Source organism: Perognathus longimembris, chromosome 10, assembly GCF_023159225.1.
Source record: "Perognathus longimembris pacificus isolate PPM17 chromosome 10, ASM2315922v1, whole genome shotgun sequence".
In the NCBI taxonomy this organism is placed as follows: domain Eukaryota; kingdom Metazoa; phylum Chordata; class Mammalia; order Rodentia; family Heteromyidae; genus Perognathus; species Perognathus longimembris.
The window spans coordinates 68,400,535-68,423,805 of record NC_063170.1 but is presented as its reverse complement, the minus strand read 5'-3'; the positions used below and the strand labels follow the sequence as shown (position 1 = coordinate 68,423,805).

Genomic DNA, 23,271 nt, shown 5'->3' with positions numbered 1-23,271 from the left:
GGCAGGTGCAGGGGGTACGGAGAGCCCGGGGACGTGGCAGGCGCCATGCTGCGGGTAGGCGGCTCAGAGGCGGACAGCTTCCAGGAGGGGCCAGAAAGCCCGGCTTCTGCCCAGAACCTCCCGCTTCTGAGAACGGAGGCTTGGTTCACCCACTTAACTGGAAGCCCGGGCCGGCCAGGACGGAAGCCCTGAGCGCCAGGCCGCGGGGCGGGAAGAACGAGGCCTTGACGTGCCCTTCTGCTCTTGTTTCCTCCTAGGGGCCCCACACCCGGCGCGTGCGGTGAGGACGGCAGAAGAGGCAGGTGAGTGGGAGATGGGGGTGCCGCCATCCTGGGGGAGACCGTCTGTCGCCGGGGCTTATTTCCCACTGGGTCTCACCGTCGCCGGACCTGGAAGCTGCCCGTGCCTGCTCTCCTTCGGGGAGGCGGTCTGTCAGTAGAGAAGCTGGCTGGGAAACGTGTCTTTGGGACGCAGCGCGGCGTGCGGCTTGCGGGTCGCGTGGCGGTCGTACCCACGGCGTGTGGGTTCCCGGGAGCTTAGCGGCCGCTCCGAGCCGGCCCGGGAGAGGCCTGGGCCTGCGGCCTGGACCCTCGCTTCCCGAGGCTGCAGAGCGCCTGCTTTTAAACAAAGGCTTGTGGGTAACGGGCTCCGGGACCAGGCAGCCCTGAATGTCACCCCTGACGGCTCCATCCTCGTGTTCTGTGTGTGGTCATGGGCGAGGGGGTGACCTGCCCTGCCACGTTGTGCCTCCGTTTCTCCATCTGTAAAACGGGGCCCCTTTCCATAGTGTGATTTAAAAAAAAAACAACCAGGCCACGGCCTTCCCTTCCTGGGGTTCCTTCGTGTTAGCCAGAGGTGGCGTCCTGTTCGTGTGCTGACTTGGGTGAGGTAACCCAGGTTTTCTTCTTTCTTTTTCTTTCAACAAAAGATATTTGAAATGATGACACGGAGCCCAAGACGCTCTCACGGCGTGGTCAGAAAGTGCTGTAAGGAGAAAGTTGTAGGGCTAGTGCAGAACTTCCTCCTGCAGCCTGGGAGCGGCTGGTAACTCCACTTCCAGGAAAGCCGCCCGAAGGCCGCTGCCCAAGATGGGCACAGAGACGTGTCCACGAGGATGTTGGTTGTGATGTCATGTGTTCTGGTTACACCAGGAAGCACCATGAGTGCCCAGGACATGGAGAAGTTCCAGGCGGCCATTGTGCTGAAGTTTTAAGGCTGTAAGGGGAAATTGTTCTATTTCGGTGTTAAAGAAAAAGGCCATCTGCCAAGATAAATTGTATTTTTCTAAATAAGTAGGGGGCGGGGGAACACACAGGCCAGGCACTGTCGCTCCTACCTATAATCCCAGCTACTTGGGAATGGGAGAACAGTAGGATTGCTAGAGGTCAGCCTGGGCAAAAACAAACAAAGCAAAACAAAAGTTAGTGGCATCTCATCTCAGAGAACAAACCAGAAGGAGTGCCTCACCCCCCCAACTCCACCGAGGCAGAGGTAGGAAGATCATAGTCCAAGCCTGACCCCAGGCAAAAGCAAGAGGCTGTCTGGAAAAAAATCAGTAAAGCAAAGGAGCTGGTGTGAGGCTCAAGGAGTAGAGCACCTGCCTAGCACGCACAAGGTCTCGAGTTCAAACCCTAGTGTGCCAAGTGGAAATAGTGGGGCTGACCGACTGAATCTGCTTCCTCGCCGTCGGGTTTCTTGTGCGACTCAGCGCTGCTCCCCGAGTCTTTGGTCTGTGTTCCGGGCTGTTTTCCCAGCTGTGTCCGCGAGTCTGCCTTGGGGCTTTCCGTGTCTCTGCTACCCACGAAGGTGGCCTCTTTACACGGCTCTAGCTCACACTTACAAATGGCACAGCCCTTCTGCGGTTCCTTGGTGATTATTCCGCATCTGTGTCAATAAATGGTTCTCGTGGCCATCTGGACGGCACCGGGCACCAAGAGGCAGCGGAACCGTTACACAGCGGCATCCTTCCTAGGGACGGCCCCGGGTCTCAGAGACGGGGTGACGTGTTCCGTTATTCAGCTCCGGATTGAGCCACACCCAGGACGGCTGCAGTGGCTGGCACACTCACCCTTGGGACGCCCCCACCCGTTTTAGGATGGGGTGCTTCGTGGGGAGAAGGGTAGTGAGCTAGTGGGCATGGGTGTGACCTAAGGTTCCTCTTGGGGTGTCCGGGGAGGGCAGAGGAGGCACCGGCAGGTGGGTGGGGCGGCATGGGTCTGAGTAGAGGGGGGTGTGGTGAAGCAGGTCGCAGGGCAGAAGCGAGAGGCCAGGGAGATGAGGAGCGACTGTGTTCTAGCAGAGGGAAAGCCGGGCCGCTGCACCCCACTCTCGGGCAGGAGAGAAGAGGGAAGGGGACCAATGCAGGGTCATGGATTCCGGCGGAGCACTGGCAGCAGGAGCTAGCACAGGTCCTGCAAGTTCAAAGGCAGAGCCAAGCCCCCGCGACGACTGTCTCCAACCAGAGGCTCATCACACGCGAGTCCCCCACTCCCCCAGCCCCTCACCCCTCCGGCAAATCCAGGGGTTCCTACAACCCCGGCTGGTAGGGGAGACCTTGGGGAAAATGTCCGTACCCGGGAGTCAGGCTGACTCCGGTGCCCAGGCGCGGTGCTGGTGCTGGTGGTTTTGTGTGGGTCTCCCCGGTGCTGGGGACTGAGCTCAAGGCAAACACTTCACCACGGAGCTATGCCCCCAGTCCACTTGGAAAATTCCGGGAATTGAGTCTTGTCCTCCCAGGAACCGCTGCCAGTCTCCCTCTTCCTTATATAATGGGGAGGGGGTGCCATCTAGAGGAGCCTCGGACAATGGGGGGGGGGCTGGATGTGAGGAAAGTGGGTGTCCAGGACTCGGGTGGGGGCACCTCGGGTCACTCATGAGACACAAATCAGAGCCCCGGGGAGCCGGGGGAGGGGAGGGGACAGCACACAGACATGTGGATAGCCACGGGGCAGGACCGATGCCCGGGAAGTGGGCGGCATCGGGGAGAAGGGTGGGTGACCGTTTGTTGTAAGGCAACAGAGAGAGCACGTGTCCCCCAGGCATGGCGGGGGGGGGGGGGAGGGCAGGGGGGGAGGGACAAGCTCAGTGTCTTTAGAGGGAGGAGGGGAGGAGTCTTAAGTCAACTGGATGGGACCATGGTTGGGGTCACTGGTAAGGGGACAGAGGCGCTAGTGGGGGGCCAGCCTCCGGAGGGGCTGGGTGGGAGCCACCCACGCCCAGCTCTGAGCTAAGGACCATGGGAGAGATGGGAGCCGTCGGTGCTACGTGGGTTGGCGTAGTGACAGCGCCTGCCGCTGCCGTCATTTGTGTGCAGTTTTGTCCCCGAGGGTCACATGGGCACTGAAATGTGTTCTCTCATTCAATCCTCCCCATGGCGTTTGGGGTCCGGTGCAGGTGGCTCACGCCTGTAATCCCAGCTACTGGGAAGGTTGAGATCTGAGGATCGCAGTTCGAAGCCAGGGTAGGCAGATAAAGCCAAGCAGATTGAATCTCCAGTTAGCAGCCGGTGGGAGACACGGCAGGGTGTGTGGCGTTCTGGGTGGGGCCATGTCGAGTCTGTCTACACCTGTTCTTCTATCCGCCCGGCGCCACGAATCCACCGGTGGTTTAGGTCCTGGGTGATTTTGACGGGTGGATGGTAGAAGGAGAAAAATCACGCAGCAACGTGGTAATGGTTTCCGGCTACACCAAGGCCCGTGTGCTTCCGAAAGTAGTGGGAAATGCCTGTGACCTGTGGACAGGGGTGAGATGAGGGGGTGGCGCATGACTCCGGGGTACGCCTGCCCCTCCCCCCCCTTGAAGTCAGGCCACGGTGGCCGCTAGACAAGCTCAGAGCTGGTGCCTTGAAAGCCAGAGCCCACTCACTCCATCAGGCGGGGACACCCCCCCCCACACTCATCGCCCCGAGCCCAGGGCACAGGTGACTCTGGCCCCCGCCCAGCCGGCCCCGAACACCCGGTGGTGGTGGGTTGGGGCCTGAGGAATAAACAGCCGAGGGGCAGGCAGCGACCCAGGAGGAAGCCGCCGTTCTCACCTTCCGGGTGACTCTGCCCATCCCCCCCCCACCCCACCCCCAGGTACCCGGAAGGTGGCTGCTGGCTCACACCCAGAGCTGGACAGTTACGGGACTTCCCCGAACAGCCCCGGCTCCTTCCTCCAGTCCCCGCCAGCGTCTTCCCGGGGCCTTGGGGGGGTGCCAGGCTCTCTGCAAGGCATCTGGGGTTCGGGCAGGATGGGGTACAGCCTCTACCCGGAAGTGCCCCTCGCCTTGCCACCTTGCTGGTCGGGGGGTGGGGGGGGGACAGCTGCCTAAATGCGTGGGCCAGGCGAGGGTCGTCGGCCCAGCCGGGAGAGGCCGGCGGGGCTTCCGGGCGCGAGCGGCGGGGACGGCAGGGCCCTGGCGGTTGGCTCCTGAAGGATGAGTAGGAGTTCTTGGTGGGGGCGGCCAAAAGGCAGCCAAGATGTTATGCAAGTGCCTGCAAAGGGCTCTGGGCACGAGGGACGTGACGGGGTGGCGGCAGGCTTGGCGGAGCCCCGCGGAGGCTGCCGGAGACACCGGGAGAGCTGTGTCACCCAGGCCGCTCTCGCTCGCTCTCAGAGGAGGTGGAACTGGTGGGGGTGGGGGGGGAGAAGACCTTGGAGCTGGGGGTGCCTGTGATCGTAAAGACGTGTGAGTGGGGACCCCTCCCCCCCAGGAGAAGGCTGTCCCTCGGGATTTGTGGAGTGGGATCGGGGAGGCTGGGGGGGGGGGTGACGGGGTGGGTGATGGAGTCACCGTGGCTTGTGGGTAGATGACAGGGGGTTTCCACGAGCGGGGGGCTCGGGAGGGGGCTGGCGGGGTGCCCAGGCGGTGACTGTGGGTTCTGGGGACGTGACTTCTCCATGGCATTGCCCCCATGCGCGCCCCCCGTCCCCCGCCATCGAGTCCCCGGGCCGGGCAGAGTGCAGAGGGGCACGTCACCCGGTTGTTGATCTATTCCTTTATTTTACTCCTGCCAGTCCTGAGGCTTGAACTCGGGGCCTGAGCCCTGTCCCCGAGCTTTGGTGTTCAAGGCGAGCGCTCTACCACCCCTGGGGCCACGGCTCCGTTTCCTGCTTTTTGAGGTTAATTTGGAGATAAGGGTCTCATGAAATTTCCTGCCCGGGCTGGCTTTGAACCGTGATCCTCAGATCTCAGCCTCCTGAGTAGCTGGGATTGTAGGCGTGAGCCCCCTCTTTGGTAGGGGATGGACCACGCCAGGCGCACGCGCCACCCCCGAGCCCATCCCGGCTACACGCTTATTGACGGCTTTGCATCCGCGTACCATTTCTTTTTTCTGGATTGCAGTGTGTGTGTGTGTGTGTGTAACGGGTTTGGACGTAGGGCCTCACACTCTCACTTGACTTTCTCACTCAAGGTTGCCACTCCACCACTTGAGACACACCTCCACCTCTGGTTTTGTTTTTGTTTTGCGTTGGAGTTTTTCGCTGCTTCACTGGAGCTACAAGCCTTAGGGATTTGTCCACCTGGGCTGGCTTTGAACCGTGATCCTCAGCTCTCAGCCTCCTGCGTAGCTGGGATTCCCGAAGTGAGCCGCTGACGCCCAGCTGGATTGCTTTTCTTTTTTTTTTTTCAATTATGCAACATACACGGGACATGATCTTGCCTGTTGTAAATAGAAAGTCCGCATCAACATCAACACAAAGGAACGTTCGAGGATGCGGGGCCCGGTTCTCCCGGCTGGCCTTGCGGGAGGCTTGCTCTGAGAGCCGGGGAGGGCGGCCGGCGTTCCAGGCTTCCGCCCCACTCAGCAGGAGCGGGGAGCGGGCCACGCCGTGTCCCCCGCCCACGTGCTGAGGGAGGACATACCTGAGGCACCTTCACTACTCGGCCCCAAGTTCGCCCTGGGATACTTGGCGGGGGGCAGCGCCCCTAATCCCTTTAATCTCATATTAATGAGCTGTGTGCCCAAGACCAGGCAGAGCCAGAGAAATGAAGGGAAGCCGGCCAGCTCCCCCTTTCTCCTGGGAGGCGGGGGCCGGGGGTCAGCGTGTGCCGAGTGACCAGGGGACCTCTTGGCTGACAGGACCTGAGACGATGTCACTCACGGTGAGGGTCACATCCCTGGTGTGAAGCGGGCGTCCGTGACAGATGCGGTGGGGGGCGGGGGGAGAGCCATAGCGGGAAGCCTGCGGGGGACCATGGGGTGTGGGGGGAATGGCTAGGATCACGAGCTGGGCCCCTTGGACTGGAGCTCTCCAGGTGTGTGCGTCTAACATTGTGCGTGTCCAGCACTGTGTGCGTGTCCAGCAGGGTGCGCGTGCGCAGTGTCGGGTGCTCAGGCAGAGGTAGGATCTCCGTCACCCCTGTCTGTGCTGATTCTGGCTGTTTCTGGAGTGACTGATCTTACACTCGGGTCCAGGCATGACCTCTGGGAGCACCGTGAGAGGATCTCAGGGCCTCCCCAGATCTTGGAACCTGGGGTGATGTTTGAGGGCAGGGCGAAGGTCTGGGGTGCTTAGCTGCAGGGTGAGGAAGCAAGTGTGGACCTAGCCACTGCCCTGGGCCCCTCTCAGCTCTGCTCTGCTCAGCCCTGCTCTGCCCAGCTCTGCCGTCTGAGGTCACTCCCTCATTCCAGCCCAGCCTCCCCCCGCCCCCCCTCGCGCCTCCCTGCTCACCTCTGCGGCGAAGGCAGCACCCTCGGGCCGAGGATGGTGCGTGCAGACCGAAGAGGCCCCTGGCCCAGCAGCGGTCATGCAGTTAGCTGACCAGGGGCAGGGAGGGAGGTGGGCGGGGACCCCAGCGGCCACCCTGTTTGGAGGGTGGAATTGGAGTAAATCCACAGCCAGGCCTGTAAGTGGAGCTGTCCTGGAGTGAAAGAGCCTTTTGTTTGCCCCTCGCCTCCTTGGTGAGCGGTGATTCCATTTTAATGAAATCCGGGGTCGCTGGGGCTGGGGCAGAGCAGGCCGCCCTGGCCTCTGCTCTGGACTGGGCTGAGGGGCACCGCAGAGGGCCCCCAAGTTCCATATCTGGGTCCTCATTCGGCCAGAAAACAGTGAGCCAGAGACGGGCCAGGGGCCTGTGCACTGGTTAGTGCTCAGTGCCAAGGAGGTGCCAGCCTTCCTCGGGCCCTGGGGGTGGGGGGAGTCTCATCTTCAGGGCACATTGTGGAAGAGGGGTCTGAGGGGTCACACAGACCCACAAGGGCTCAGGCAGCCAGATGGAATGACGGCTTTACCTGGTCACTCCCCGGGCGGCAGCAGGGGGGCCCTAGCACTGTCACTGTTATTATTCCTTTCGATTAGCAGTGCCAGGGTTTCTTACTCTACCACCCAGCCTCACCCCGGCCCTTCTGACACCACCTCCCACCCGGGCCTCCTGCTGCATCTTTGTATAGAGCCAGCACCTCGGCTCAGCAAAGCCACACAGACAGAACCCAAACCCAGAGGCCTCCCTGCCACGTCCCGTGTCCCCCGGACTCTGCCGCTCAAGTTCTCCTCTTCCAGGAAGCCTGGTATCTGGGCCACCTCCACTCACTTGTGAACCGGAGGTGACGTGGGCCTCATTGGCTCTGCCCCACCCCCACCCCAGGGTCAGAGGCTGCGTGAGGACAGAACTCCGTCTCCCCTGGCCTAGGTACGCGCCCCGGGCCACCTGAAAATGCAGTAGAGTGCATACATTCTGCAGGTTCAAGGCCCTAGAAAGCAAAGCCTCTGATCCAGGGAGCTGAGGCCGATATTGGGGTGACTTCACCGCTGGGTCCTGACCCCCTACAGCTCTTCCTGGATGCCTCTCTCTTTCCCTGATTGAGTCCTGAGGCTGGCGGGGCTGGCGAGCGGTCCCACGACGATGTGTGTCTGAGTGTGCGTTAGTGTGTCAGAATGTGTGTGATTATGTGTGGTCGGTGTGTATGGCAGTGTGGACGTGCGTCTGTATGGGCCCGTGTGTGCCCATGTGTGTCTGAGTGTATACTGTGCCCACGTGTCAGTGTGTGTGTCTGTGTGTCAGTACACGTTCATGTGTATGTGCCTGCACAGGTGTATGTCTATTTGTAGGTCAGTATGTGTGTGTGTGAGTGTGCGTGTGTCTGTGAGTGTGTGACTGTGTGCCCGTGTTTGTGAGTGCGCGCCATATGCCCAGACCGGCTGAGAATCTCCCTGGCGAGCGAGCGGGGGGCCCCGCCCACCGGCACCCTCTCCGCTCCCCGTAGAACCGCACGAGGGGCTGCGGTTTCCTTGGCCGTGTGCGTCCCGGCTCCTGGGCTGTAGTTCTCGTCTCCAGGGACAGAGTGAGGTGGCGTCCACAGTGCTGTGTGCGGCTGGCTCCTCTTTGGAGAGCTGCGGGCTCTTGGGTTACTGCCGCGATGGGGCAGGGCAGGACCCTGGCTCCGGACCCGCGTTCAACACCCTTGCTCTCCAAGCCTTGGCACCTCCCTCAAGGGCACCAAGGAGAGACTGGCCCAAACCAATGCTTGCTGCCACTGCGTAAGCGGTGAGGACAGCTGCGCTCAGGCCTGGTAGAGGAGAGGCTCCCGGCGCAGAGCCGAGCCAGGAAACCGCATAGTGGCTTCAGGGAGCAGCGTGGGGGTGAGGGGAGGTGGGAGCCTGCAGGGGATGAGGTCAGAGCACTGGGCAGTGGCCAGTCCAGTCCAGGAGGAGCCCGGCAGGCTATGGGAGGGAGCAGAATTGTGTTCTGCTGCACAGATAGCCGTGGCTGTTGATCAGCGATTGAAGTGTGAATCTAGGAATGGTAATAGACCGCTCATGTCTACTTGTTTGGCTCTTGGAGCAAGATTTCCAAGCACCAGTATTAAAATGAAATCTTAAAACCGGAACAGTCTAATGGGGCGTGGTAGGGTCTCTCCATCTGAGCCCTGGAAAGTTTGCAGTGATCGCCAGTGTGAATGCAGTTCAGCGCTGAGTGTGTGGCCTTGCATGGGTCATCTATTTTGGAGCCTCTGTTCCCTTATCTTTCCAGTGGGTTAAGACTGGGCTCCCAAGGCTGTTGTGAAGTTGTTGGATCCAAAACTCTCCCGCCCCACCCCCTCCCAACTCGGCCCCAGACAGCTGACAGAACTCCATAACTAAAGGCCCAGAAGAGACAGGAGATAGCCCTTCCATGACTTCCTCGATGGAGAGGGAGGGCACTGTCCAGAACGGGCCTATCAGAGCCTGGGACCGCGCTGAGGTCGGCATCCATCAGCCAATCGGGGTGGAGTGGCTGCTTGGAGCTCTCCAGGGTCCTGAACAGCCAGGGTTCCTGGAAGGTGGTGGTTGTCTTAGTGTGTGTGTGGTGGTGTCTGATGGCCCTGGCGGCCCAGTTGGTGGGCAGGGTCACGTCTGGATGGGGAAGGAGAGCGTGGGGAAATAACTGCCTTTGGGATAGAGTGGGTCTGAGTGTGAACTTTGGCGCAAGTCAGCCTCCCTCACCAGAGAAATGGGGCAAGGGTGCCTCTCTTTCTATCTGCGGGAATTAACTAAAGCAGTGAGAGAACCAGAACAGAAACGGGTGCTCAGCCAACAGGTGCTCCGTCCTCAACCACAGCACTGTCCACAGCAGGGCCGATCCCGGGGTCCCTCGGAAGCGGTTCAGTGCCCGGCTCGGCCTCCTCCGGGGCTTGTGAACAACATAACCCCCCTCATCCGGTTTCTAATACCACACCCCTAACGGGGCCTCACAGCCCGAGCTTTGCACACTCCCAGTGAAGACTCGTGGAGTTAGGGTGAGCGTGTAGGTGACCTTCCTTTCCTTTCCTTTTCAAAATAAAACTGAGTTTGCAATGTCTCCCTGATCTGACAGAGGCATCCGGTGCTGCGCTGAACCCCATTTAAAGGGGGCAGAAGTAAACGGAAGTGCTGTTGTGGGGGCGGGGGGCAAGAGGCAGCGGGGCAGAAAGCAGACCTGACTCGTGTGTGAGGGAAGTAGAAGAACATCCACTCAGTATCCAGGGGTGCTTGTGGGAGGGTGTGGCTGAGGCCCCCTCCCCACAGAAGTCCATGGGAGGCGGGGGTCAGGCCCCAAGGGAGGAGTTGAGTCCCTCTCTGAAGCCCCTCCCTCCGGAAAGGAGCAGACAGACAGGCAGCTGCCAACCTAGGCTTGGATCCGTGACTGCCGTCTCTGCCCGGGTCCCAGCTCCGGGCGTGCGAGCCAGCTCTAAGACAGCCCCGGCCAGCACCCCGAAGCCCGGGTGCCCCCCGCCCAGACCGAGGGCTCCTCCCCGCAGCACAAGGCTGCTTCGAAACAGGAAAGGTATTTTTAAACGTTTGTGCAAATGGCAAAGTGTGTCTGGTTAAAAATAAGGTTTCTGTTCATTGAAATGCCGCTCAGCCCCGCCGCGCTCCGCCGTGTTTAAATTAACCACACTGTGCGGGTTCCGCACCGTGTGGGAATCGCTGGAGGAGAAAAAGTTGGGAGCTGGTATTTGCTGAAGTTGTATCTGATTTGTGTTCTCTATTTACCTAACAAACCCTTCCTAGCGGTGCTCCGTGCCAGGCGCCGTTTGGTGCCATCGCAAACATGGGCGCCTTGAACCCGTGCCTGAGCTCACGGGCTTTCCATTGCACAGCTGAGGAAACTGAGGCACCACAGTCACAGTGCTCAGCCGACTCCGGACGGCCGGCGCCCTGGTTTGGGTGGGGGTGGGGGAGATTTTGCCCACACTGTGGCCTGCTCCGCCTAAAGCTGCCCACTCTCGCCATGTTCTTTTTTTTGCAATGCCTGGGCAGGGATCTCTTGTTGCCTTTCCTTCCTCAAGCTTGGCCGCCCTCCCACAGAAGGTTTAGGTGGGCCCAGTGAAGGGCCAGCCACCCCTAGCTGGCTCATGCCCCCCTGGGTCCCACTTATCTGGTCTGCCCAGCTGGCTCTCCCCTATGCAAGTTCTTCCAAACCTCTTCATCTCACCCTTCCGGCTGCGAGCTGGCACTTCTCCCCGAATGACTCAGTGCGGATTCTACCTCTTCCTGGAGCCTTCCAGAGCTCCTCTGCCCCGTTTGCCTTTTCCCCGAAGCCCCTACCAGCCAGACGCCTGGGCTTGCTGGTGTTTGCAGTTAGCATCCGCACGGGGCTACTGGCTGCACGAGGCTGGACAAGCCCCAGCCTCGCTGAGCTTCCGTCTCCACATCTGAAAAGTGGGCGTGGTGTGGCGGTGTGACGGGAAAAGGTGTGTAAACTTGCACTGGGGACCGAGGTCCACAGATGCCTCTTGTAGATCAGCGTGGTCGGTACTTTAGGTCTAGCCATTTGGATGCCTTTCGTTTCAGCCATGAACCTCTGCTCTTGTACACAAACACAAGAGCACATGGATATGTGGGAATGGATGCTCATAACGGTGTTCAAATAAGACTTAATTTACAGTAACAGATGGCAGCTTGATCTGGCCCAGATGCAGCGTTTTTGCCTTAGTTTGCTCTGTGGAGTGGCTTTTTTTCTTTTTTTGTATTACCTCTGAGATGGTGTAAAAGGTCAGAGAAAAGGAAGTTCTCACCCTGTCCCAGGTCCCAGGCCTGAGGAACAAAGCAGACAGCAAGGGGAGGGGGAAGAGGTTGGGAGGAGAGGGGCCCAAAGGTAAGAAGGTGGGCTGGGGCTGGTGTTCACGCCTGCAATCCCAGCTTCTTGGGAGGCTGAGATCTGAGGGTCACAGTTCAAAGCCAGCCTGGGGAGATAAATCCATGAGACTCCTGTCTCCAGTTAACCACCAAAAAACTGGGAGTGGCATTGCGGCTCAAGTGATAGGGTGCCAGCCTCGAGTGAAAAAGCTCAGAGACAGCACCCACGTCCTGAATTAAAGGCACGGTACGCAGTGCGGCATGTATCGGGTACGTGACCGTGTGGTCCGGCGTGCGGCCGGCCCACCGCTGTGCGGGACAGTCTCTCATTTCATGGCTACATCTCCAGTCATTCATCCTGTGAGTGAGAACACTGGTTATTCACAATTAGGCTGCCGTGACTTAGGTCTTTATAGACACCTGTGCGCGAGGCTCTGCGTAGCTTTTTTTTTTTTCTTGCTTGGAATGGGATGTTTGTACCTTAGGATCGGGGTGAGTTCATCTTTATTCCAAACTTCCGCTTCCAAAATGGCTCCCCCGTTTCACACAGTGCCAGCAACGCCGGAGAGCTCCTTGCTGACACTTGGCAGGGCCAGTCTTTTTCACCGTGGTCACTCCAGGGGGTGTGCAGTTCTATCCATTTCCGGTGGGCAGAAGCGGGGGCTCCGCCACCCTTGCCCTGAATCGCATGGCTTCTGGCAACAGAGCAAAAGCTCGCAGGGCCCTGACCGCCGTCGGGGGGCTGCCGTCTGCTCTGGACAGACTCAGGATGTGTAAATGCTTTCCAAATGTGAAATGGTGCCCGTGAGCCAGGCTCTTGGCCCGTGGGCTCCCGATCTGATGCGAAGTCCCATGGCATGGCGCCCCGTTCCCCCCCCCCCCCCCCCCCGGCACTGCCGGGAAGGCAGGCGGGGCTGCCGGCAGAGACGGCGCTCTCGTGAGCCGGCGGGACACGGCCTGCACTCCGCGGCCCTCCCGCAGTCCTCGTCCCCAAGGCTCTGCCGTCCCCACAGATGCCGGGGGCGCCGGGGCTCCGTGGGGCTCCTGGTCCCCTCCGCCCAGCTCTGGGTCCCCCGCTGGTGCCTGGGGATTGAGACGGCAAGGGGGACCCCCAAGTCCTCGCTCCTGGCAGCGCTCTGCGGCGAGTTCCGCAGGGACGCCAGGATGGCCACCGCCCCTCTCCACCCTGCTCACAGACAGAAGGACGCCCTGGAAGTCTGGCCTACGGGCCCCTCCTGGGTGGCGTTGTCACGTTGTCGTTTAGCCCAGGTGAAGATTCCTCAGACCTGGGACGGAATCCGCCGGGCTCCAGGGAATGGGGACCCCACGGGTGTGTGGGCACACTTGGGTACAAGAGCGTCACCCCTCCATGGCTTGAAATTCACCGCTGCACGCTGAGGTCGGCCTGCCCCGACGGACGCGCCCGGGAACGCCTGGAGCCAAGGACGCAGCCAAGCCCCGGGAAGGCCCGCTGCGTGAGGCCAGGCCGCCCCCCACCCAGACCCCCAAATACCACGGCCTGGGAGCAGAGCAGCCACTCGGCGCCAGACAGCAGGACACACCCGCCCGTGCCGGGGCTCCGGGGTTCGGGCAGCCTGAGCGAGAGCCCCTTGCCCCGGATGAGACTCGGTTCCTGGTAGCTGGGAGCCACCCCCTGTCATCGTACGGGGGGAAGGAGCTGGTCCACCCCCCCCCACAAGCTCGCTGAGGGTCATGCACCCCTAGGCACCAAACCGATTTCAAGTGGCTTCGCAGCTTCCGAAGTCAGAACCACCCACCTAGAGTCAGCCTGGCAGCTGTTTGGGGCTCCAGTTCCTGCCCCCCTTCCCCAGGGAGTCCCCTCCTTCTAGGCCCTTCCCCGCCTGCCTGCCTCAGGTACTCTGACCAGCACCCAATGCCAGCCACATCTTCCTCCGTCAGCCACTCCCTTGCTTCTGGAATTCTCCATGGACTCGGGCCACACACACGCAAAGCCCAGACGGAACTCCCTGCGTTTCCCGTTCCCTCCACAAACGAGGGACTTGCTCCCCGTACAGCTTCCTCTGAGTTCGCCCTCCTCCAGGCTCCTGGCTGGGCTCCTCGCACTTCCTTCCCTCCGTTCCCGCAAACCTGTCCCGCGCCCCCTCCCTCCCCCCTGCCGGCCACTCGTGGCCCCAGCCACGCGACCTCTTCCACAGATGACCTTGACACATGCGCTTACGCGTCGCCTTTGGCTCTGAGCTTTGCCAACTGTGTGTGTGTGTGTGCGTGCGCGTGACTGCGTGCGCACATCTGTGCGTGCACATGTGGACGCTGGCGTGTTTGTGATATGTGTGTACTTATGGGTGTGGGCCCGCTTGGGTGTGTGCGTGCATGGCTGGATGGATAGGTGGATATGCGTGGGTGTGTGAGAGGGTATGTGTACACAATTGTGTGTGCGCCACATGTGCAGGCATGTGTGTGTCATGGTGTGTGTGTGTGTATGTGTGTATGAGTGTGTGCTCTGCTCCTGGCCACCGTCAGCCTTGTCTGGCTTTGGCGCCTGCTCTGTGCTCTTCCCGGGACTCTCCTATGGCCGTGATTTCATGTGGGCCCCACTGGGGATGCCCGCCTCGTCTCCCCCTTCCCTCCAGCTCCTCGTAGGGAGAACCGCTGCGTTACTGCAGACCAGAGGGTCTGTGTCCCAACCCTGTGGGCCTGAGCCGGGCCTGGGCTCACACCTGCCCCTGCGGCATGGCCCCCCTGCCCCAGAAACCCCCCTGCTCTGCTCGCCCCCTCTCCTCTGCATCCCCCTGCCTGTCCCCTCCCTGTCCTCCCCGGAGACCCCCCCCAGGAGTCCATTCTCCCTGCCTCCACCTGCTGATCCCTGATTACTTTCAAATGAACACTGCCAACTTTGCTACATTCCTTCCCCTCGTGACCTAATTTCATCTTAAAACGCCCTTGAAGGCAGAGCCCGCGTCTGTCGGTCCCCCAGACTCTGTAAGTCGGATGTCTACAGAGAAGCCTGAAGAACCCTGGGATGTTATGATGACAGTCGCCCTGAAGACCTGCCAGGGAGGGAGGGAGCCTCCACGGGACCTTGGCAGGAGGGCTGGGGTGGGCAAGGAAAGCATGTGGAAGGGAAAATGTCACGCGGGAAGAGCCCTCGCCCCGCTCTGGAGATGCCCAGCGGCTCAGGAGCCCAGGAAGATCCCAGACAGGGCCCTGCAGGCCGGGAGCCGGATGCATCTGCCCTGCAGAACATCACTGGCCCCCAGGGGGACCCCAAGGAGACCCCCAGGGCCAAGCTCAGCACCACCACCACCCCCCGGGAAGCCGGCACACAGGGCCCATGCCACCCCACGCCGTCACGTGGAAACAGACAGCACCGGACTTGGCAGACGTCTGTTCCGTGGTCTGAGAGAAACGGGGACTAAAGCGGATAAGAAGAAGAACTTGGGGGGCACAGAGCCCGTGCAGGAAGCAGCAGTAACTTCCAAAGGCCACCAGGTAATTCGTTAATATCTCAGGGATGCAAGGCTGCACCCAAAAAGGCCAGGTTGCGAGAAGACCCGGGGAGCAAAGAGGACTTGAACGCATGTGTTCTAAAAAAACGAACACGGCTGTGGGATTTGTACAAGAGACTGACGGGATGGGGCCGAGGGGAAGGGGGTCTGGTTTGCACAACGAGGCCTCACAGAGGCCATGTTGGCTGAGCCCATGGCGGGGCCCAGTGGCAGAAGGCCTGTGATGGACGGACTGGCTGATTTCTGATGGCTTGTGTGGGAGGGCCTCAGAGCACCCCAGAAAGGGGACACACCGTGCAAACTGCACACCCTTCTGCGTGGCTCCAAACAGCAGTTGGGGCAGGCGAGACTCTGACCAAGCCTAGCAATGCAGATTCCCCGGCCGGCAGATCAAAGCCCAGGCGAGATAGAAATGTGCGTTAACAAGCTTCCTGCGAGCACAGGTGGCGTGGTGCGCAGTGGACGGAGCCCGGGCGGGCAGACGTGACCCAGAGGTGGGTCTCAGCCCCCCGGGGAGTCACTTCCAGGGCAGGCGGTGTCTGATTTCCAAATAGGAATAGCTCGTCCATACCAGCAGCAAAAATCACGCATTCCGGAAGCAATTAACAGGCATTTCAATCAATTATTCATCTCATCCTTAATGTGCAGCAGTAATCACATTGGCCTTTTAATGTGTAAGAGGTTTTTTTTTTTTCCTTTTAATTAACCCTGTCCAAAACTAAAGATTCTGTGCAGAAATGTATTTGGCTTAGTTTACTCTTTTTTTTTTTTTTTAAAGGCAGAAAGCAATCTTCCTTCGTTATTGCTGTGTTAAAAGAAGCCGCAGGCAGGGGATGGCTTAGTGTGTGTGGGGTGTGTGTGTGTGGCTGGAATACACACACACACACACACACACACACACACACACGCCGTGTGCAAGTGTCTGTGGCGTCCCTGTCTGGGGGAACAGGAAGAGCACTGAGTTAGGAGTCAACACAGAACGCAAGCGTGGACCCGCCGTGAAGTTACCCAGGGGCCCGGTGTGGCCTCTCTGAGCGGCAGTTTCCCACAATGAGGGAATGGGAGTGAAGGGCTCGGCCTGCAGGCTGGCCTTGGTCTCCTCACCAGCTTGGCTCCGCCCCTTCCTCTCGCAGTCTGCGGGAGTCGGAGGAGTGGGGCTCTGTCCTACAGACTTACCCACTCGTGCATGTCAGCACCCCTCCCGCTGGGGGACTTGGAGTTTGCCCCTTCCGGGGCTCTTCTAGCCTTCCAATCGTTGCTAACATTGATCGAGCCTTCTCCTGTGCCGGGCAGTGCTGCTGGGTGGGGGGGCGGGGGGAGGAAGCATTAAATCATGGTAAGAGATGCATGGCCTGAAGTTTATCGTGCTAGCCATCTCTAGGTGGTGTTACATGCCTTCGGCCATCGCTGCCTTTCATATCTCCCCCCTGAGGGCCTTGTGGGCTGTCACCTCTGACCCTTCCTCCCTATGGCTCTGATCCTCGTGTACTTGACAACCACGATGGTGCCCGTAACCATACAGACAACCACAGTCTTAGCCACAATTCCGCAGTAGGCACGTCTTTGCTGACCGTGGGTGGCCTGGGGCTGGCTCAGCCGGCCTGGTTTTCTTCCTCCCCAAGCCACCACCTAGGGCCAGCAAGCTCTTGTAGAAACCGGGGGGCGATGGAAACCCACCATGCTTACTGAGGTCTGGTAGCCCTCTGCTCTGATGGGCAAAGCGAGTGGCGCGGCCACTGGGGAAATCCCAGGAACGGGGAAATGCGTGGCAAAGTCACGTTAGAAGTCGCGTCCATCTCATCGTCCACCCCCCCCCCCCACTTCAGAGATGACTAACGCCGGCCTCGGAGAACGGGCTGTCGTGCACTGGGAAGTCCCCGGACTGAGGACAGAGAAGGAGCCCAGCCATGCGCACTTGTTTGGGGTATGAACCCATCCAGGACTGGAGCAGCGAGCCCCTGCCTCGCACCTCCATGCGGACCACGGTCCTGGGTCATCCAAAGCCCAAACCAAGCTTTAGCCGGAGTTCAGCGCCGCTAGCTGAGCAGACACTGCAGCCCAGCCTCACTGGCCGTCCTCCTGTCTGCCAAGCTGTTTGCCCTGTGCCCATGTCCCCCCCAGACTTTACTCACAAGACGCTTTCTCCACGCCACCCAGCTGGCCCAGGACCGTCTCCAGGAGCTCTGCTGCTAGAGGCTCGGAGGGACCCTGGCTCCCTGGCCCTAAGGGAGCACTGAGCTCCCACAGTCCCAGGGCCTGAGATGTAGGCCACTTACTCCCACCTTAGCCCACTGGGTACCTCTCTTACTCTTAGCTCACCAGGGACTCCTCCTGCCCTAGTTCACCGAGGGCTCCTCCTGGCTCCAGATAAAGAAATTCCCAGCTTCCACCCTCCTGGGGAAGTTGGAGACCCCCAGGATATCACGGGGCAGCAGACATGAATGCCAAGTCCATCTCCAGAATATTCTTTCTTCCTCACCTGGGGTAGCTCCAGCTTGAAGAAACTTCCAGAACACCCCCTCTCCTACACCTAGTAGTCCACTGTGGGCTCTTAGAACAGCTGAAATGCAAAGCAATCTCTCCCATTTCACCTGGTACCTAGGATCAATGGAAACAAGTTGGCCAGCTCGCTGACCCAGAACTTTTTATATTTAACCCCAGCTCTCCACAAGGGCTTTGGTTGGTCCTAGAAACCTGTCATTTCTAAGAGTTAGGGAGCCGGGCGTCTCCTGTGAGCAAGGTGGCCCTTTGCAGCCCCCGTGGGGCAGGACAGCAGGCTGCGGAGGGCTGGGGGTTGTGGAGAAGGGGACACTGCGTTAGGGGTTCAGGGAGACCACGACTGTCAGCTGTGGCAGCCTGGGGCTGGACTCCAGTGGGGACTGATGTGTGCCAGGTCGTTGTGCAACACGATGAAGCCAGCCTTTGTGATCAGATGATGTGTCCTCAGGGGGAGGGGGAGCCTGCCTTCTTAGCCCAGCCTTAATTATGGGGGAGATCACGGAGCCACTCACAAGTCTTCCCTTGTCTCAGGTGCAACAAGTAGAACCAGTATTGCTCCGGCCCGGCCTGCTGGGAAGGCCCTGGTTCCCTAAAGCCCTGATGGACCTGGTTGACCAAGCAGGCCCAGGCCCAGCACCAGCTTTGTGCATCCCTTGATCATTGGTAGGTAGACCCCAGGGCAATAGGAAGAGAGGGCATTCCCTGCAGGATGTCCCTGGGTGACGCTCCCCTGGGAGGTGTGTCACTTGGATTTCCTCATGAAAACCTCTCCACCGTTAGGGAGGAAGCACCTCATCTCCAGTTCACAGGGGAGGAAACAGACTCAGAAAGGCCAAGCTCCTCTGGAGGCCACATGACTGACGATTGAGGGCCTGGAATTGCAAAGCCAGGTGGGCCAGCTCCCAGCTTGGGGCCTCTTCCGAGAGCGCCAATCAAAGTCAGGATTAGCAAAGGCAAGGATGGTTTGACCGCCTCCCCGCACAAGCAATGTTATTCTGCCCGGGTGAGGATTCCGGAAACTGAGGCTCAGAGAGGCCGGCAGACTTCCCCCAGGCCTCTCAATTGGACCACCTCAGGGCTCATGAGCAAAAAGCCACCACCTTCTCTGCCACACTCAGTCCCTGAACTCCAGAAGAGCCCTCTGTCCTTCAGGAGGCTTGGCTTAGTGGTGGCCAGGATGAGAGGCCAGTTCGGCGACTCCACGATGTCAGGAGGGCCTGCTGCAGGGAGAGGGGCCCTGCCTGGCTCTCGCTGTCGCTGCTCCCATCTCGGGGTGCAGGAGCCATCTGGGCATCGCAGTAGCCAGGGGCAGGGACAAGGGTGCTGTGGGCCCGACCCTGCAGAGTCCAGCCAGCCCACCTCAGCCGGCAGTGCCAAGCACATCCTTTCACGATGTGAGTGACAGCCTGGATGGCGCAGAGGCTGAGAGCCCATCCCAGGACTTCTGAGGGGAAAGCCATCGAGGAAATCCACAGAAGGCTTTATGTCACTCTGTTCAGAGCTTCACAAAGAACAGTTCCTATTTTAAAAGCCAATGTAATGCCAGGGGCACACAGTCCCCTGGCGGAACCTCGCCTGCTTCTCAGCGTGAGCAGAGACTGTGTCGAGGAGGGGCTGGTCATTCTCCGTGGACGCCAACAACTCTCCTGCAGCTCATCTTGTACATCACCCCGAGGAGGCCCACCCCGTTGAAATGATGTGTGCTGGCCAGCGTCGCCTCTGGAAAGGGCTGGACACGCCGGGTGAGAGCCACCCACCAGCAACGCCCACGGGAAAGGAGAGGTCACTCCAGGGATTTCACTCCGAGGAACTGAACGTGTGGGAAACAGAAGAGCAGGGGCCACCCGGGGCCCAGGCATTTGCAGCAGCAGAACGCCACCCCTGGGTGCTACTGATCGGTCCCCTAGGGCTGAGTGGATGTGGGTCTGCTTCTTAGAGTCTGGTCCTTTGGATTCGGGTAACCCAGCTGGGGCTCTGAGCCTTGGGCTGAGACGAGACCCAGAATGGCTCTGTAAGAACCCCGATGTTGTCTTCTCGCTGGGGTTTCGCAGAAGTTCCGTCGCACTGGGTTCGAATCCCGACTGCTGCTTGCAGAGACCTCGGCGTCTTCATGTGAGAAATGGGGGCAATGAGAACCTCGGGTGACAGATTCCATTCCTGTCCCCGCATCTGAGACTGGGCGGCCACACCTCAGAGGCCGCTGGGGTTCCATCAGCCATGGCCCGCACCCTTAGTGCTCAGTAGCCACCGCCTCACTCTGGCCCAGCGTGTCCGACCACCCAGCCTCCTCCCGCCCTCCTGTGCAAAGGCAGCTGACCGCAGGAGAGGTGGTCTCTGCACCCAGGAGCTGCCCACCCCGTGGGGGAGGCAGGAGTTCATCCAACCGTGGAACAGATCAGGATACTAGACTACCCCGGGTACAGTTCTGTTACCCAGGGACAGAGCACATGAGTGCACTTACGAGAGGGCAGGGCCCCACTGCAGCAGAGACCCGGAAGGTCAGGCTCTGCGAGGGAGAAGGGGGTGGAGGCAGAAGAGGCAGTATGTACAAAGGTCCTGAGGCCGGCACCAGTCTTGTGCCAGGGAGGATGCTGAAGGGAGGCCAGCTGTGGGATGTGGAGCCTCCCCACCAGGACTGGGGCAGGGATTGGATCCGCTCTGCACCCGAGGCCATGGAGGTGCTTTTCCACTGCGGAAGTCTAGCAGCTCGGAAGAGGGCCCCGCCACGGGCTCTGGGTTTCAGATCCCTGCCCACACATGGTCCACGTCGCTGGCCGGCATCTTCGTGGAGCCCCTGGCCGGCTCCGTCTCTCCCGGGGGCCAGTCCTTGGGCTCTTTGTCCCCCGCCATCCCAGGCAACACGGGACCCGGCAGAGCCCAGCCCTGAGGTTCCGGCGCCGGCCCTGGGGGACCTGTAATTGTACAGGGCTCCGGCTCCGCGTGGCTTTGCCTGGCTCGCTCAGCCGCCCGCGTTCCGCCGATCCCCACTCATTAGCCCCACAGGGCAGACTTCTTTTTGTGCAAATTGCCGGCTGCATTTGAAGCGGGAAGTCGCAGTGGCGTGCACCCGGATCAAAGCCCGCACGCGCCCCTCGGGGCGGACCGCGGCACCCCGAGATCACAACCACTGTCTCCTCGTGGCTGTGCGCGGAGGCCAGAGGGGGACCGCGTGGGGCGGCGCTTGGACTCCTGCTGCACCCCTAAATCATCTTGTCTGGAAACGGCACCACCCCTGAGCTCCTGGGGCAATGGAGCTACCAAGAGCAGGCTCAGGGGCTAAGCTGGACGGTGCGGGCTGAGCTGAGCGTGGGTCACCGCACCCCAGAGACCCCCCCTGAGCCACGCCCCCGAGGTGCCACGGGACGCGCGGGCACCCCACCTTGTCCACGGAGCCTCACTCCCGTTGCAGTTAGCATTGCTCGTCTGACTGCCCCGCCCCGGGGAGGAAGATAAGCAGCTCTAAAATGTTGGAAAACAAATTCCTATTTGAAGGGCAAGAATAACAGGTGTGAAGTTATGTTGGGAGCCCGAGGTATATAAATAGCAGAGGAGGTGACGGGAGCAGGTGGCCTCACTCCTGGGGGGGTGCGGGGCTACCTTCTGTTACTCTCCTTCCTCTCCCCTTTCCTCCTCTTCCCCCCCTCCCTCACTCCTAGCTTGTAGTTCTTTTTGTTTTCCTCTGAGTTCTAGCACCCCCTCTTTCTATTGTTCCAAGAAGACCGTGAGCTATTCCAGTCAAGACTGGTATTGTTAGAAATGATTCAACCCACCTGACACCTAAAAGGGAATGGATTGGCATGTGTGACTGAAAAGTGCCAGGGGTGATGGACTTCAGGCACAGCTGGATCCAGGGGTAGAGACTGCAATTCTCTCCTGCTCTCTTCCCCGCCCCCTCCTTCCTGCACCGCTGTACCCATTATTCTGCCTTTTGTTCTTACTTCCAAAGAACCCTGTGATTCTATCAGGCTGCAGTTATCCCAGATAGCTCCTTTTTGGGAGGGGAGGGGTGCTAGTAGGTAATTTCAAGTTGAACCCAGGGCCTTACGTTTGCTAGGCAGGTGCTCAGCCCTCTGAGGCACATCTTTAGCCCTGTGGGGCTGTCGGCTATTTTCCGGTACAATCTCCGGCTTTTGTTGATGGATCTTGTTTCCGGAGGCCAGGCCCCAGATGGCGACCCCGCGGCTGCGGTGACAGGCTTCACCTCGGGCAGCGTCCATCCCCCCTCTGCACGGGGCGCGGCAGGGTAGCCGTGGGTCTGGGCTTGGGTGCACCACCCCGCGGGGAGGCCCTGGCATCCGTGGGAGGCGTGGGAAGCCCTCGCTCGTCAGCTCTGTGTGGGTTTGGGGGCCTGGACAGCGACGCGGGCAGCATGACTGCTCCCTTGTGCCCGGACCCGGTGCCTTCCCGCACCCCACCACTGTACCCCAAAAGTGCCCCCTCCTGGCTCTGCCCACTGCAACCGCTGCTCCTTTCCCAGAGCCGCGGAGACCCCGGATCGGAGAGGTGGGGAGCGTCACTCAGGCAGCTTACTGAGCCCTGACAATGGCCCCTCATGAGGTCCGAAGGCCGCTTAGCAACCGCTCAGGCCCTTAGTAACCAGCCCAGGCGCCCAGGGGTGCCCGCCTGCCCGGCAGAAACTTCAGATTCTCTCCACAAGTGCTTCATCCCCCCAGCTCCTACACCAGGTTCCTACACCAGGCTCCGCCCACTGGAGCTGTCATCAGGCTCCGCCCACTGGAGCTGTCATCAGGCTCCGCCCACTGGAGCTGTCATCAGGCTCCGCCCACTGGAGCTGTCATCAGGCTCTGCCCACTGGAGCTGTCATCAGGCTCCGCCCACTGGAGCTGTCATCAGGCTCCGCCCACTGGAGCTCTCATCAGGCTCCGCCCACTGGAGCTCTCATCAGGCTGCCCCTCTGAAGCTCTCATCAGGCTCCGCCCACTGGAGCTGTCATCAGGCTCCGCCCACTGGAGCTGTCATCAGGCTCCGCCCACTGGAGCTGTCATCAGGCTCTGCCCACTGGAGCTGTCCTTAGGCTCTGCCCACTGGAGCTGTCATCAGGCTCCGCCCACTGGAGCTGTCATCAGGCTGCCCCTCTGAAGCTCTCATCAGGCTCCGCCCTCTGGAGCTGTCATCGGGCTCCGCCCTCTGGAGCTGTCATCGGGCTCCGCCCTCTGGAGCTGTCATCAGGCTCCGCCCTCTGGCGCTTTCCTTAGGCCTGAGCAGAGCAGGAGCCTGGAGGAAGGATCTGTCCCTAGATCCTGCCATCCTTCTGTGACACGGCGTCCTTTGCTACAACTGTCCTTGTCATCCTCAGCAAGGTCCTCGGCTAGATCTGTTTTCTGGGCCCCCACCTCTCAGGCCACTGCCAGCCCTGGACCGCGCCCTGCGCTCTGCCCTCTGCCCTCTGCCCTCTGCCCTCTGCCCTCGTCCCCAATCCTGAATAAACCTTGAATACTTTGCCCAGTATTCAGTTCCAGGCCTGGAGCTAGGTTCTGGGGAAATGAGGCAATGAGACACGGTCATTGCTCCCGGGCTGGGGCTTCGCCTCCTTACTGGCTGCTTCAGGACACCCCGGGAGGGGGGCTGGAGGGGGGGGGGGGGAGAGCATCCAGCCCTGCTTCGTGCGTGGTGCTATTCTGGAAAACCTGTCTTAGAAGCCCACAGGCTTCCACGGTCCAGCCATTGGTTCCTCAGTTTCCCCCGTCCGCCTGCCCGCACACCTGACCTGAGATACGGATTTGGGAGTGTCCTGGCCATT

General features: G+C 60.4%; 1 protein-coding gene across 2 annotated transcripts in view; it reads left to right on the top strand.

Annotated features, from left to right (window-relative positions):
• Window positions 1–257: 257 nt before the first annotated feature.
• Window positions 258–23,271, top strand: part of Atp2b2 (ATPase plasma membrane Ca2+ transporting 2) — a 118,716-nt gene continuing 95,702 nt past the window's right edge. For both annotated transcript variants that reach the window (XM_048356234.1, XM_048356233.1), the window contains exon 1: window positions 258–302. The gene's annotated coding sequence lies outside the window, so the exon portion shown is untranslated. The remainder of the gene's footprint in view (window positions 303–23,271) is intronic.